Consider the following 14,032-nt stretch of genomic DNA (forward strand, 5'->3'; position numbering starts at 1 on the left):
GACTAAATATGAATGAATGAATGAATGAATAATTTGTAAAGCGCTACAAATTGCGAACTGAATCGCCTCAAGGCGCTAGATGTATTCTCTGTGGCCAGCTTCTAGAAAAGGAAGGTCTTTAGTTTTTTCCTGAAGGCCTGGTGGTTTTCTTCCATGCGGAGGTTGGTTGGGAGAGCATTCCATAGTCGAGGTCCTTGGACTGCAAATCTACGTTCTCCCTTTGCTTTGTAGCGGTATTTGGGAATGAGGAGGAGGTTTTGGTTAGCTGATCGAAGACTGCGATTCGGTGTGTAGTGTTTTATTTTTTCCTCTGCACAGAACATACATCGACGTCAAAAGAAAATTTACATGTGCAATATAATGCCTGCCTATTCCAGAAAAGCCACTTGGATTTCCTCCAAGAACAGTGTTGATGATATTTTTAAACAATAGTATGTATGTACATGTAACTCTCCAGGTTGAAAAAGACTGAAGGGCATTTACATAGCTCCCAACTGTCCCTGATTTCGAGGCACTGTCCCTGATTTGGAACAAAGTCCCCTCTGTCCCTCTTTCCTCCATCTCTCCCTCATTTCGGTCTGATCTATATAGTTGTATATAAAATGTACTTTTTATCTTTCAAAAAGTGTTTTCCAGTGATAATCCTTTCATCCAGTTTTAATATTGCTGCATTTGTAAATGTCAAAAGCCAGTATAAAGGAATAGTAGAGGTAAAAAAAAAAGTACTTGTGGGTTTAAATAATCTTTTTTTTTGAGAGGGCGTGACAGTGGGTGTGTCCTATGCCTACATACTTTTGCTAATAGATGTCCCTCATTCCCATCTCAAAAAGTTGGGAGGGATACATTTAGATTGTTTGTGAATAAGAATGGTAGACTACTGTCTAATGTCTGAGCATGTTAATGTAAACCTGGCATAAAAGATCTATGGGAGCTAATATTGCTGACTTCCACCTTTAAATTGCTAGTTACCTGGCTAATACGCTTCCCCGCTGGCTTTAGTACTTTCTGAGTCACTGGTGCTCAACCAGTATGCAGTTGGTCAGCATGACAGCCAGGAATCCATCTTTTTCAGCTGTCAACAATGACAGCCATCACGTTTCCTACATAACAGATTTCATTTAGCCCCCATTAACATGCATTATGGCATGCATTAACATGTGTTGTATTAGGGCAGCTCAATACACCAAAATGGTGCATGCATCATGTCTAGCAATGCAGCACACCACAATGTATGGTAGTGCGTTACCATGCTTTGTGGTGCTTTGGGAAGGTGCACCAATAATATTTGTGGCTGCATGTTATAGTAACGCTTGTTACCACAATGTAATAGTACCAGTCCGGCCTCAAAGAGGAACTGCAGTCTGCTCACATAATTTGTAATAATTTGTAATAAAAACATCTTTGCAATTTTGAAGCTTCCCTCCAACCACTTTGCATATTATTTTATATATACTGTGATTCTGTACTTGCCAAATATGCTGCAGAAATCTCCCTCCACTGAGTCTGGCTGCAACCATTTTAACTGTGGGCAGCTGAAGCTGCTGCCTGTTCACTTTCTGGATTTACACAGACACACAGAGGCACACCTCCATCTCTGCAGCTCTCATTGGCCCTCTTATGACTCACCCCCCCCCCCCTCCCTTCCTGGCAAACTTTCACGAGAGTGAGAAAAAGAGCTGTGCATGATGTCATAAGCCTAGGCTAATGACCAGACAAGAAACAGGAAGTGGGCTGTATAAGGTATTTACTGGCAGAAAAAAAATGTTTTACTATCCAAAGTTAAAACAACAAGGGCAGAAGATTTAATAGATGGAAACATGAAAAAATTAAGGAAGGTCTGCTTTAGGCTCGGTTCACACTGGGGCGACTTGTCAGGCGACCTAGTCGCCTGACAAGTCGCCTCCCGTTCTGTGCTATGGAACCGTTCTAATCGGAGCGACGCAAGTCGCTCCGACTTAGAAAAAGGTTCCTGTATTACTTTGGGGGCGACTTGGGGCGACTTGCATAGACTTCTATGCAGAAGTCATCTCGCAAGTCGCCCCGGCAGTCGTTTGCAGGTCGCCTCGCTGAGGCGACCTGCAAGTCGTGCCGCCCATGTGTGAACCGAGCCTTAAGGTATTTTAACATAAACTAAATATGTAAATTATTAGTGTTTGTAAATCACAGTCGTTTGTGCCTATTCATTTTACACAAAAACAGTAGTAAAGCATACAGATTCTACCAACAGTGAATAAATGGAACAATGAAATTATAATGTGCTACAATTGCTGTTCTGTAGATTATTTTGTTCTGCCTGATTTCACTTCAGTTCCTAATTCTTCCCATGAGCTTACTTTGTCGGCAGCAAAAAAAGGAAATAACTATGTCTGTTCTACAGATAAATGTGAAAGGCTTGCTTTTCAAAGAGGCTTATAAAGAGTTGCAATAAGAATGCCAAAGCATAAATTAGAGTGTGATGCAATCTCCTTGAAATAGTTTTCCCTAAATTATCATAATTGTACGTTAGAGGAAGCACACTTACATAAGACATGACTGTTCCAGTTTCATGAATCTTGGTGGCCAAGCCTTCTTTGCTTATTCTTTCTCAAGTATATGTAAATGCCATAATTACACCAATAGCATGCCAATGGCAGTGGTCATGACACTGCTAGATGTTATTATCAACTGGTCATTTTTTTTTTGTTGCACAGTTGTTAAAGGGAACCTCTCAAATGACATAGACTGTAAGCAAATATAAATAAACTTTCATATATACCTTTCTGAAATATTACCACCTGTAAAATCCTCTTCACCATGTATAAAATGTCATATGCATAGCCCCCAACTGTCCCTGATTTGCAGGGACTGTCCCTGATTTGGAGTAATGTCCCTTTGTCCCTCATCCTACCTCATTTGTCCCTCATTTTGGTCTGATCTATATAGATGTATATAAAATGCACTTTTTATCTATCAAAAAGTATTTCCCAGTGCTAAACCTTTCATCTAAATTCTAAATTGCTGCATTTATAAATTCCAAAACCAGTATAAAGGAACAGTAGTGGTAAAAAAAGCACTTGTGGGTTTAAAAAAAATCTTGTTTTTTTACAATTCTCCTTTAAGGGGGCGTGGCAAGGGGTGTGTCCTATGCCTGCATACTTTTGCTGATAGGTGTCCCTCATTCCCATCTCAAAAAGTTGGGAGGTATGCATATGGGTAAGTAAATAAGCCTTTTGGTAGAACGAAGAGGAGAGCTAATAACCTAAGCAGCATGAGATCAGTGAGCTCAATTCAGGAGTCCGCAGGGCATGATGGAAGATTCTCACATTGCTAGAAAGGTCAAACAATCACAGTTTATACTGGCCATAAATGTTCATATTTCTTTCAAGCAACTCCCCAGGTTTAAAGTGTATGTAAGCCCCAACAATGGGTTTCTCCTATGTTCTCTCCCTTAATATGATAAATTTACCATTGAAAGCGCTTTGTTATATCTGTTTAGTAAGTGACTAAAATACCTGTTGATTCTGCCAGATATCCAGTGAGCTCCGATTGTACTGTAGTAAGCCGAAAGTGGTAGTAAAGTCTCCTGAAAGTGTTTGTAAAGGTTTTTTTTTTTTTTTGAATAACAAACATGTTATATTTACCTGCTCTGTGCAAGGGTTTTGCACAGAGCGGCCCCAGTCTTCCTTTTCTGGGGTCCCCCATCAGCGCTCCAGGCTCCTCCTCTGCAGTGAGTGCCCCCACGGAGAGCCGATTTCCATGGGGTCACCCGTGCGGGCGCGTTCACGAGTCCTGCTGCTGCGTCCATTGACACAGACAGCAGGACTCAGCTCCGCCCCCGTCCCACGTGTCACTGGATTTGATTGACAGCAACAGTAACCAATGGCTCCTGCTGCTATCAATCTACCCAATGAGGACCTGAGACAGCGGCTGGAACTGCTGGACTCGTTCTTGTTGCTGGAACAATTGGGTTTGGGTAAGAAAAAGGGGGCTTTAGGGGTAGCTGCAGCACAGAAGGTTTTTCACCTTAATGCATAGAATGTATTAAGGTGAAAACCCCTGACACTTTACAACTCCTTTAAGAATGTGCCTCCCTGCAGGTTTAACCAGTTCATTTGACTATAGGCCGGTTGGGATATTTGTCATTCCGCGTGGACATCATATGATGTCCTCCTGGAATTCGCCTTGCTTGCACCTCATATCATATCCACTGGACACAGCAGATGACTGATTAGTGTACTGGCCACTGCTTCCTGTGCGGGTTCCCGCATCGCATGCCACATGCAGGCAGTTCACACTACCCTCTGCGAACCACTGCCGGTGTCAATTGAAAGTTATTGACACCCCCAGATCGGTTTGCAGATCTCAGTGCAAACTGTCAAATGCTACTGGAATCGGATCGCATGGGTGTAAACATCCATGCGATACGATTCCAGTGCGGACCAAAAACAGGGTCCTGCACCATTTTGTTGTGAATGCGATGCGATTTCAGCCATACTGTTTGTGGTATATCTGAAAATTGATAAATCCTGATGTACTGATCTCATTTCTTGAGGCCCGAAAATTCAAGGACAGTACAAATACCCCCCTTTTTGGAAAGTAAACAGCCCAATGTATTTAGTAAGAGGCATGCCAAGTTTTTTGAAGCTGTAATTCTTTTGACATTATTTTTTGGAAAATGAAAAAATGAAAACAAAAATGTTCACCATTTTTTTTTTACATACTGTTACCAGTGCAGTACAGCCTTATCATATAACTAGTGTGGTGGGTATCAGGGACACAAGCTGGTGACAGTACGAAACAAAAAAAAAAATCAATTTTTACAGTTTTTGTAAGATTTTTTTTTTTTACACATTATGATTGCTTATAGCAGTGCATCACATTGCTATAAGCAAGCATTTTACTGAATGAAACTGATTAATTTCGTTTATTTTGTTTTTATTAGCTGTGATTGGCCAGAGCTAATCACATGGTACAGATGGGCTGTGATTGGCCCTGTCTGTACTATGTGATCATACTGAGCAATCACAGCAACACAAGGAAGCCACCCATTGTTTACAACTGTCATGTGACCTAATGTGATTGGTCACAGCGGTCACATGCTACCGGCAGCGAGCCGGTACACTGATCAGTCATCGGCTGTGTCCGGTGGACGCATTCAGTGACAGATTGTGCCACTTCCATGACAGGTGCAATCCGAAGCGCAAGTGGTTAATTACTTAATTTCCCAAAGAATAGTGACAAAAAATTACAACTTTAAAAGATTCACCATGCCTTATACTACTGTAAAATCCTTGGACTGCCTTCTTTCCAAAAAAGGTCGTTTCAGGGGATATTTGTACAGTCCTGGCGTTTTCGGGCCTCATGAAATTAGACGGGCTGTCAGTACATCAGGATTGTTGATTTTCATACATACTCTATATATACAGTAAATACCATAGTTTGTGTTATAACAGAAACTAAGAAAAACATGTTTTTTTTTTCAAATCTTTCGGGTCTTTTTGTGTTTATTTAGCAAAAAATAACAAACCCAGTGTTGATTAAATACCACCAAAAGAAAGTTCTATTTGACTCCCCACCATTAGAATATACTGATCAGCGCTGCAGTTGATAGGCTGCAAGGCCTAATCGAACGGAAATTTTTGCAGCAGGACAGTTCATGAGAAGTTGATCTATCGATCAACTTCTCATGAACAGAAACAGCCAAAAAGGGATAGAAATTTGTCTGGTTCCTGCTTATTTTGATCCATGTATGGCCAGCTGTAGTTGCGGTAACTGCATTTGTTTTCTTTTTTCACCTGTTAATCCAGCCAGTAGTTCTGCTACTTTTTCTTTACCCTTGGTTCACATTAGTGCTGTTGCATCATGATGCATTTTTCGGCGCATTGTTGTAGTGTGCGTTTTTGATGCTTCATGTAGTTTTTTTGTGGGAGAAGGAGGCTGCCAAACTGTGCCAAAAATAAAACTATAAAACTGATAAAAACACATGTGCAAGCATTTTACATGTGTTTTTGGTGCAATTCCATTGAAGTCTATGGGGCAAAAATCCTGTAGCACTGCACCAAAAGCACCTTTTCAAAAAACACAGTACAGCTGTGCTGCATTGAGATGAATAGGCATCATAGGGTATAATGTAGACTCCATTGTCATACAGTGCCATGCGACAGCAAAAGCAGGGGAAATTGCCCTGGCGTAAATGGGGACTTAGTGCAGCAAAAGTGGATGGCTGTGCAGTAATGCCTTGTACACACGATCGGACTTTCTGACAACAAAACCGTGGATTTTTGTTCGAAGGTTGTTGGCTCCAACTTGTCTTGCATACACACGGTCACACAAATGTTGGCCAACAATTACGAACGTGGGAACGTGGTGACGTACAAGACGTATGACAAGCCGAAAAAAAGGAAGTTGAATAGCCAGTGCAGCTCCTTCTTCTTGATTCCGAGTAAGCGTGAACTTTTGTGCAACGGATTTGTGTACACACGATCGGAAATTTGAGAACCTGCTAGCCAACATTTGTTGGCAGAAAGTCCGACAACAAATGTTCGATGGAAATGTAAAAATTAATCCGCACAGTGGATATAGGTACAGACAGGATATAGAACTGCTGCCTCTACAGGTTCAGTTCCACCTAAGTGGAGTGTACTGGAATAAAATGTAAAACAGATGTAGGTATGGCGCTGTTCTAGCGGAGTGGATAATTGATGATAAAACCACTGTATTGCACCTTATGTAGTCTCCCAAACTAGATGTGGAAAGTTGGAAGGTTTGAAATGTGTATATTATAAACTAGTAGCAGATGCCTTGGACCTTTTGTCCAAACCAAACATTAAATTTATGCTAATTCCCAGTTTTGTAATGGGATTACATGAAAAATATGACCAATATAATATTACATACAATGCATAAGTAAATTTTAGTAAAAGTGCATATGCAAGAAGGTGCTTGGTGTAAAAAATGTGCGCTAATTATCAACAATAAGCTAATTGACAAAGTGACTAGTGTTCAAAAACAAAGAACCAGTGCTTGCTGCAAAAACAATATTGTTTTTAAAGGTCTTATATGGCAAAGTGATTTGTGCTCAGAAAGAACCAGTCCTTATTAAAAGATAATATAGTTTAAAAAGATCTTCTTGTTCAAGTGCTGGCTTTGTGATGGTGCTTCTTAATCGTGCTCCTAATGTGCATACACTCACCGGATAGCCTCACCCCTGCAGGGGTATTGCTCGGTCACAGTATCTGCCACTGTGTAGCAACTCTTGGCAGCTCTGGTCCGTGCTTTTAATGTTGTCTAGCGACTTTTAATGTGTTCAGCATGTGGAAGAGAAGGGATGCCCATAGCGTAAAACCGTGTTATAAAAAGCTTTATTTTGTACATAAGCAAAGATGGTACTCACATTTTAATGGTTAGTATAAGCATGAAAGGATCAAAGGATAAAAACTGTCAAAATAGCCTGTGTTCGTCTGGTCGGAGGTGACGCGAGATGTTCGTAAGCCACGCCCTACGCGTTTCGTCATTGGACGTCAACAGGGGTAATTCACATATGAGACACCATTTGTAGATAAATAAATACACTGAAGTATTCCCTCTGGCTACTGAAATCAATTGGTAAACAGCCGCCAGAGGTTGTAACACGATCCAGACACAAGCACTATTCACTGTTAATTAGGCGCCAGGGGCTGCAACACACATTTTTTCTAAATGTTCAATGGAGCATACACACGGTCGGACTTTCAGCCAACAAGCTCACATCCAACATTTCCCATCGGAAAATCCGACCGTGTGTACGCGGCATAAGAGTAGCAGTTGGAGGGAGACAAACCATTTAACCATTTGACAAGGGTGCTTACAGGTGGACACATCCGGATGTGCTGACGGGGGATTTGACATGTTTACACCTTCTGATACAATAGCGATCGGATTATTTCCTAGCATCTCCAGATATCTGTGTCCTTCCTAGCCTGTTTGCCAGTACTCTGATGCGACCTCACATTGTAGGATTCCAGTCATATAGGCCCAAGTACACATGGTCTGCCCTAACTGAGGACAAGCCCCCTCTCTTCTCTTTATGATTGGGGGCATAGTCCACACATAAATATCTTTTTTTTGGTACAGAATCTGGGTTGGAGATACCTTTTCTATAGAGATTTAATCTAAGCAGTGAGAGTGTGGATGGGATGGCGGAATGACTCTATGTGACAGGGTCCCTCTTTTGAAATGCATTTGGACGATCTTATGTATGTGCAATTGAACAAGATACTATACATCTCCTGTTTAGCCCTGATGAAGGTGACTACACTCATCTCTGAAACGCGTTGGGTATAGGATCTCTGTATCATCAATGTGCACAATTTGATGTTTCTATGTCCATGAGTTTGTTTAATATTCTATGTATTTTTCTATACAATTATAAATAAAATACTTTTTATCTGTATTACATGTTGGTAGTACCTTAAAAATCCCACCCTTAGGGGTTCTCTTCTAGTCCAGGGTGCTTACAAGGGCCAGCTTTTGTTCATATATGAAATGTATAAAAAAAATATAAAACTTTTTTCTATAACTGCTTAAAAAGTGTTAGCTGGAGTTCGGCTTTATTCTGTTAATCACTTATCCACCTAAATCTACCCCCTCCAGACAGTGCTGATGTCCAAGGGTGACTCCATTGCACCTCCACAGACAGGGCCATAGAGATTTTGTTTTCCTGCAGGGGGGAAGTGGGGGGGGGGGGTCAGCCTCGGGCATGAAGAGAATAATTAGGCGGTGCATCATGCGCACTGCGAGGGGTTGAAGATGCGGCAAAATTGTGCTAACAGTGGGAGAGGCTTAAAACTTAAGCCTACTCACTATGAAGTGCGTAATGCATGCCACAGTCCTTGTACCCAAAGAATATGCTGTGGATAGAGGGGGGAGGGGTTAGAAGACCTGTCATTTTATTGCTGCCTTTGCCCTCATTAGGGATATTAATTCTCTCTATATGTCCTGTTTACTTTTATCACCATACCTCCCAACTGTCCTGGGCTTGCCGGGACCGTCCTGGGATTTCAAGCAAATCCCTGTGTTTCCTGCGAATCTGGGCCTAGTCCCGCAGTGGAGCCAACCAGCAACTGCTGAACAGTAAAAATAGTACAGTGATCGGTAGTATATAATGAACTTGAAGTGCAGTGATCAGGAAAATGGAATATACAGCCCAACATACAGAGTGAAGTGATCAGAAGTACACAATATACAACATGGTGTATATAATGTAGGGATAAGGAATGCATAAGGCACAAAGCACAGAGGTTGGGATTTACAGGTAGAAAAACTAAACACCAGACACCCATAACAGACACGGTAAAAACGCCAGTGTACATGAGGCCCTATTTTTTCTGATGATCTATTGTTATATAGTATATCCCTTACCAAAGTTAAAGTAGAACTAAAGGCAAAGTTTTTTTTCTTATTTTAGATAGAATAAGGGAGGATTCAAAACGCCTATCAGTTTTTGGCCAGTTGTATCTCATTGAAGAGATTTCCCTTCACTTCTTGTATCCAAAACAGGAAGTGAGAGGAAATCCATCCAGGGTGAGGGAATTGCTGGTTGTCACCAGGGTCAACAGAACTAGCATCCTTATTGGAAGATTTTCTCTCTATTACTTTTCTAGTGACAACCCAAAATGTGGGATTTTCTTTCACTTTCATTCTCAGTGATAACATACCTCCCAACTTGTGAACTTGAGAATGAGGGACATTTCAGGGAGATAGTGACCTGTGGCTTGCGTAGCGCGCCTTGGCAAAAAAGTCGGTGTGGCCAAACATGATAGTAGAAGGGGATTAAGAGCAGTGGTTAAACAAAATCTGGGTTTTCTTGTACCTATAAAATATGCTTTGATTGCTGTGCGCCACATGCTGGAGTCTCAGGGATACATGTAAACCTCAACACAATCATTTAAAAAATACTTGCAATACATCTGGTTTTGTATACACTGAAAATAGAGAGAGCTAAAATAGAGGATTATAAAGGACCTGAGGAACCCTGGGATGGAGCCAAAAAATAAGTACTGCAGTATGTGCAGCACATAGTGGAAAATGATGGTCAAACAGTGGGAGTGGCTTAAAGAGGGATGGTTAAACAGAAACTGAGCCTAGTTGCTGTATACAGGGCAGCATTGCTTGAACAAATGAACATTAGACAGTACTGACCTCAGCGCGTTCAAGTGAATGGGGGTGCTCTGCAAAGCACTACTTTTTCAAATTGTACTACACCAAACTGCATAGTACTGCAGTATCATGTGGTTTGGTGGCCACGAACATACTGCCATTAAAAATTAATGGCATCCGGTGTGCGTCTCACAAGGGCAGCATGCAGTGCGGGAAATGCACACAGAACACCCCTTTCCTGCAGTGTGCTCCAGTGTGAACCAGCCCTTAGGGAGAGAGATTTGAGAAAGGGAAGGATCACTATGGTATATGGAAAAAAGGAAGGAAGGATCACTATGGTACATGGAGGGCAGGAAGGATCACTATGGTGCATGGAAGTCAGAAAGAATCACTATGGCACATGGAAGGCAGAAAGGATCACTTTGGTAAATGGAAGGCAGGAAAGATCACTATGGCACATGGAAGGCAGGAAATGTCACTATGGCACATGGAAGGCAGGAAGGATCACTATAGCACATGGAAGGCAGGAAAGATCACTATGGCACATGGAAGGCAAGAAGGATCACTATGACACATGGAAGGCAGGAAGGATCACTTTGGTACATGAAAGACCGGAAGGAAGGATCACTATGGCACATGAAAGGCAGGAAGGGAGGATCCCTATGGCACATGGAAATCAGGAAGGATCACTATGACACATTGAAGGCAGGAAGGAAAGATCACTAAAGCACATGGAAGGCAGGAAGGATCACTATGGTACAAGAAAGACCGGAAGGAAGGATCACTATGGCACACGAAAGGCAGGAAGAAAGGATCTCTATGGCACATGGAAATCAGGAAGGATCACTATGGCATATGGAAGGCAGGAAGGATCACTATGGCACATGGAAGGCAGGATCACTATGGCACATGGAAGGCACGAAAGTAGGATCACTATGGCACATGGAAGGCAGGAAGCATGGATCATTGTGGCACATGGAAGGCAGGAACACTATGGGACATGGAAGACAGGAAGGATGGATCACTGAGGCACAGGGGAGGCAGGAAGAATAGATCACTATGGCAGATGGAAAGCAGGAACGTTATGGCACATGGAAGGCAGGAACACAATGGCACATGGAAGGAAGAGAGAGAGGGGAGAGATCACTCACCCCAGGCTCAGGCAGACATCGTGTGCACTGGCTGCTTTAAAGTTCCGTCCGACACAACCCCTTCACAGGCACAGCATTGGCTGTGTGCCCAGGGTTGTGGGTGGGCACAAGGGACATGGGGAGAAAGTGGAGGAGAACTAGCCTACCTCCTCCTCCCTTACTAGATGTAGAGCCAGTGGGCAGGTGCCTTTTGTTACATTTTAATCAGAAACTTGCACATCTAACTGGAAAATCAAGTTGCACAATTTCGATACTTTTAAGAGGTTTTTTCTTTATATATATTTTAATACCAGGCTTTCTATGAAATATACCACATTATGGCATTTAATGGCCTAAACATTCCATGAATATTTTCAAGCATTTAGGGCACAAGGTTATCTTTGTTTAAATAATGGATAACTGTGCTCCCTACAAACCAACATGACATAGTAAGCCATTCAAATGTTGATATGCATACAACTCACATGGTTTATTATAGAGACACTGAGGCTGTGTTTACCTGGATGCAGGAAGGATGAAAAATACTAACTATATATCAATGTCATCTCTTTTTAGTACTACAATTGATGTATTCTACTTCCTCATTAGATACAGAGTACAACATAAGTAAAATACAGAGATAAAACAGGATATTACAGAGTAGTGGAAGGCATTAATTATGCTGGATGAACTCCTTGGCTGCATGTGGATGAGGTTTTAATAGGGAGTACACATGGAAACTAGGAAGTCGATGGACTTTAAATACATAATAGTACTAGCTGAGAGTAAATATAATGAATGTTGAACATAACCAGTGGTATAAAAGGTCTGGAGGCATTGTATACAGCAAAAATATATCCACAATGTTCTTTGAAATTGGTAGTACAGGTATATAGTTTACAAAATAATCACAGCATCACACCCTAACTGAACACAAAAATCCACACAAGCTTGTGCATTTTTTCTTTTTAAAGCAAAGCTGCTGGTGCAAGATACTTAGCTGTCATTTACATTACCTAGCAAGAACCTCATAGACAACCTATGTAGCACCCTTGGACTCCCTAAAACATGGAACTCTGGTTATGTAAATAGTGACCAAGCTTCTATGACCAAGTACTCCAGTCTGCCACCTCCTGCACCTCACCATTGCCCCAGTACTGCAACGCCCAGCCTCTTTCACCAATAGTGAGGTAGTATGGGGTTGGTCACAACCATAAGAACTTTGTTATTATTTTTATAAAGCAACCTAGGTTTTGGGGGCCTTAGGTTGCTGTGCAAAAATGGGAGAGTGGCATGCAGACACTACTAAGGTGTACCTTATATTTTATGGAAATTACATCTTACTAAATATGTTGTGCCCTTAGGTACACTTGCTGATAGGAACTAATGAAATAATTGAGACAGTAATGACACAGGTAACATATACAGCCTTATACCAAATAAATTTCAAATCTTGTGACGTGCTAGTGGTGTCCTACACCCACGTGAAGAATCCAAAATTTGTGGCGCTATCCTAAATGCACTTGTGTTAACACTGTATCCAGTGTAAAAAACTAATCTAGTGTACCCTTTATTTCAGGTGTAGAATGAAAATTCAAAAATCAAAAATCAAAAATGAATACTAAATAAATCAATTAAATACATCAAATAACTACCATACCAACAGTGACTTAGTGCTGATAAAAATAAATCATATATGTGACACCTTCCTTAGAAAATAGGTGACTTAATATAAATAACTAGCACCTTGCTTGTTAACAATGTGACTGAAAAATATGACTGAAAAATAAAGTCCGTGGAAAATACACACGTATGTGTAGAAAAAAGTCTGTGATAGTGGTTGGATAAAAAGTAACAATTGTGCCACAGCAAGTCCTTAGTGTATCCTGATGTTAGATGGAACCTTCCACCACACCTCTGTGTTCAGTGCTCCCTCTCCCAATAGACAGTCTCTCACCAGCTCTCTCTGCCTCCACTCTCGTATGAGGCTATAAAGCATAGGAGTATCCAGGCTATCAGCAGGGGTGAAGTTACATCCATCCAGGGATTTGCTCCATATAAGAATGAAAAAAACTCCCAATAGTGTGATAACGTCACAACTTTTAATAATACACACTTCAAATAGCACTACAAAGGATGCACTCACATGTTGTAAAATCTTTAAAAGCACAGCACAAAACCACAGCAATCTGCACACAGCAAAATCAACACAGCGATCTGGACAAGCCTCACTGGGGGGTATGCAGTCACGGCGGACCCTGTCACGGCTGGCGTGTAAGAAGACTCTCTCACCCTCTCCTCGCTTGCCCGTCCACCGGACACACCGTCTCTCCTGTTGGTCTGCCTAACAGGAGAGACGGTGTGTCCGGTGGACGGGCAAGCGAGGAGAGGGTGAGAGAGTCTTCTTACACGCCAGCCGTGACAGGGTCCGCCGTGACTGCATACCCCCCAGTGAGGCTTGTCCAGATCGCTGTGTTGATTTTGCTGTGTGCAGATTGCTGTGGTTTTGTGCTGTGCTTTTAAAGATTTTACAACATGTGAGTGCATCCTTTGTAGTGCTATTTGAAGTGTGTATTATTAAAAGTTGTGACGTTATCACACTATTGGGAGTTTTTTTCATTCTTATATGGAGCAAATCCCTGGATGGATGTAACTTCACCCCTGCTGATAGCCTGGATACTCCTATGCTTTATAGCCTCATACGAGAGTGGAGGCAGAGAGAGCTGGTGAGAGACTGTCTATTGGGAGAGGGAGCACTGAACACAGAGGTGTGGTGGAAGGTTCCA

This window comes from Aquarana catesbeiana, linkage group LG01 (genome assembly GCF_042186555.1).
Source record: "Aquarana catesbeiana isolate 2022-GZ linkage group LG01, ASM4218655v1, whole genome shotgun sequence".
In the NCBI taxonomy this organism is placed as follows: Eukaryota; Metazoa; Chordata; class Amphibia; order Anura; family Ranidae; genus Aquarana; species Aquarana catesbeiana.